Consider the following 3389-nt stretch of genomic DNA (forward strand, 5'->3'; position numbering starts at 1 on the left):
TTTAGGAGTGAGTAGAGAGGTAGTGATTTTATTGCTGATCCTGCCAAGAATCTTGATAGGGCGGCTAGCCTTCCATTCAGTTGTTGTACTTCTTTGACACACGTCGGGCTCTTCATATTGAGTATCGCTTGGCATTTGTCCGGGTTCGCTTCGATGCCCCTTTGGGTCAGCATGAAGCCTAAGAACTTTCCGGCTTCTACGGCGAAGGTGCACTTTGTCGGGTTAAGTCTCATGTTGTGTTTTCTGAGGGTGCCGAAGACACTGGTGAGGTCGGTCAGCAAGTTTCTGTCTTCTTGTGTCTTTACCAGCATGTCGTCGACGTACACCTCCAGCTGTAGTCCGATGTGTTCTGAGAACACTTTGTTCATTAGCCTCTGGTAGGTTGCCCCTGCATTCTTCAGCCCGAAGGGCATTACTACGTAGCAGTAGTTTGCCCTTGGGGTTATGAACGAGGTCTTTTCTTGGTCGGGTCCGTACATCGGGATTTGATTGTATCCCGAGTATGCGTCCATGAAGGAGAGATATCTATAGCCTGAGGCTGCGTCTACTAAGGCGTCGATGTTTGGTAGGGGGTATGGGTCTTTGGGGCAGGCTTTGTTGAGATCCGTGTAATCGACGCACATCCTCCATTTTCCGTTGGGCTTTTTTACCAGGACCACGTTTGCGAGCCATAGGGGGTATTTTACTTCCCTAATGAACCCTGCATCTAGCAGTGCTTGTACTTGTTCTTCTATTGCTTGCATGCGCTCGGGTCCGAGCTTCCGGCGTCTTTGTTGGATAGGTCGGGATCCCGGGTAAACTGATAGCTTATGGCACATCAGGTCGGGACTTATGCCTGGCATGTCGGAGGCTTTCCAGGCGAAGAGGTCGGAATTCTCCCTTAAGAGGGTTGTGAGTTCCTCTTTTAGGCCCGTTTCGAGGTTTGCTCCTATGTTTGTTATTTTTTCGGGTGTGTTCCCGATCTGGATTTTTTCGGTTTTTCCCTCTGGTTGTGGCCGAAGATCTTCTCGGGATTGAACTCGTCCGAGTTCTATTGTGTTGACCTCTTTCCCTTTTAGGCTCAGGCTTTCGTTGTAGCATCGCCGCGCTAGTTTTTGGTCGCCTTTTAGGGTAGCGATTCCTTTTGTGGTAGGGAACTTCATACAGAGGTGAGGGGTCGAGACTATAGCTGCCAGTCTGTTTAGGGTTGGTCGCCCAATGAGGGCATTGTATGCTGAAGTGACGTCGACTATAATGTAGTCGATGCTTAATGTTTTAGTTTGCTCGCCTCTTCCAAAGGTAGTGTGTAGCGAGATGTATCCTAGGGGATGGATCGGGGTATCCCCTAGCCCAAATAGGTCGGTGGGATAGGCCTTTAGTTCTTTTTCCTCAAGTCCGAGCTTGTCGAAGGCCGTTTTGAACAGGATATCTGCTGAGCTTCCCTGGTCAATCAGGGTTCGATGTAGGTTGGCATTTGCTAGGATAATGGTGATTACCATTGGATCGTCGTGCCCGGGTATTATCCCTTGAGCATCTTCTCAGGTAAATGAGATGGTAGGTAATTCGGGCAGGGGACTGTCTTCTCGGACGTGATAGACTTCTTTGAGGTGTCTTTTTCGCGAGGATCTGGATGTTCCTCCGCCTGCAAAACCTCCATTTATCATGTGAACGTGTCTTTCAGGGGTTCGCGGGGTTTGTTCGGCCCGATCTTCGTTATCTCCCCGCCTTCTCTTCCTGGTCTCTTCTCCTTTCTCTGCTATGTATCTGTCGAGTTTTCCTTCTCTGGCTAGTTTTTCTATAACATTTTTTAGGTCGTAGCAGTCGTTAGTAGAATGACCGTAGAGCTTGTGATATTCACAGTATTCGGACCGATCTCTCCCTGCCCTCTTGTGTTTTAGCGGTCGGGGCGGTGGGATCTTTTCGGTGTGGCATACTTCTCTGTAGATGTCTACCAGGGAGACTCGGAGGGGGGTGTAGCTGTGGTACTTCCGTGGCTTGTCCGAGTTGGGTTCTTCTTTCTTCCTCTGTTCCCGATCTCGATCTCGGAGTGGGTAGGTTGATTCCTTCCTAGAAGAGTCTCTTAGCTGGGAGGTTTCCTCCATGTTGATATATTTTTCTGCCCGCTCCTGCACCTCGTATAGGGAGGTCGGGTATCGTTTGGATAGGGATTGGCTAAACGGTCCCTCTTTTAGGCCGTTTGCTAGTCCCATGATGGCTGCTTCAGTGGGCAAGTGTTGTATGTCCAGGCAGGCTTTGTTGAATCGCTCCATGTATTCTCGAAGAGTTTCTTGGTTACCTTGTTTGATCCCGAGTAGACTGGGGGCATGTTTTGTCTTGTCCTTTTGAATAGAGAACCTTGTTAGGAATTTTTTGGTTAGGTCTTCGAAGCTGGTGATTGATCTTGGTGGCAGGTTGTCGAACCACTTCATGGCTGACTTGGTGAGAGTGGTGGGGAAGGCTTTGCACCGAATCGCGTCGGAGGCGTCGACTAGGTACATTCTGCTTCTGAAGTTGCTGAGGTGGTGACTTGGATCGGTGGTGCCGTCGTAGAGATCCATATCGGGTGGTTTGAAGTTTCGCGGTACCTTCTCCTTCATGATCTCTTGCGTGAAGGGATCATGGTTGCCTTCGGGGGTGGTGCTGCGTTCTGTCCGGTCTTTCAGGTTGGCCTCTATTTTCCGTAGTTTTTCTTCTAATTCTCTGCGCTTTCGAGCCTCCCTTCTCAGATCTTGTTCAGTTTCTTTCTGCTTCTTTATGTCCTCTTCGAGTTGTTTCAGTCGGTTTTGTTGTGCCCGGACTGCTTCTAAAATTTCCGAGCTCTTTTCTTTTTCGGAACTTTGTGGATCTTTGTTTGGGAGTGACGCCTTTGGGCGATTCTGTTTGTTTCCTCCTGGAGTGCGTGGTGATAGAGGGCTGTCCGGTCGTTCTCCGGTGTCAACTTCATCCTCTTGTTCGGATGCAGCGTGGTCATTGTTGAGAGGGTCGTCCGCCATGGTAAAGGAATGACTTCCAGGTCCCCGGCAACGGCGCCAATGTTCCGGGGGTTACCTGAAACGTGTAGCTCGGTCGTCTGGAGAGACCCGAGGTGGGGGTTCAGGGACCCGAGCTTGATATGCGGAGTGGTTGGTGGTTGTACCTGCAATGACACTCCGATGCTTAAGTTAGCATGGGTCCAAGCAGATATGTGTAGAATGTGGGATGAATGCCATACCTGGGTGCTCCAGTGTATTTATAGTAGTTGGCCGTGATCTTCCCTGGATAAGATATTCTTATCTTATCTTATCTTTGGGGGTTTTATCTCTATCTTTGTGGAACCGCCTTTTCTAGGCCTTTTCGGCCTTTAGGTTTTGGGCTGCGTTCCTTTTGATGGGCCTTCCTTTGCTTTATTGTCCGAGGTCCGACCTTTAGGC

Source organism: Arachis hypogaea, chromosome 7 (assembly GCF_003086295.3).
Source record: "Arachis hypogaea cultivar Tifrunner chromosome 7, arahy.Tifrunner.gnm2.J5K5, whole genome shotgun sequence".
NCBI classification, from domain to species: Eukaryota; Viridiplantae; Streptophyta; class Magnoliopsida; order Fabales; family Fabaceae; genus Arachis; species Arachis hypogaea.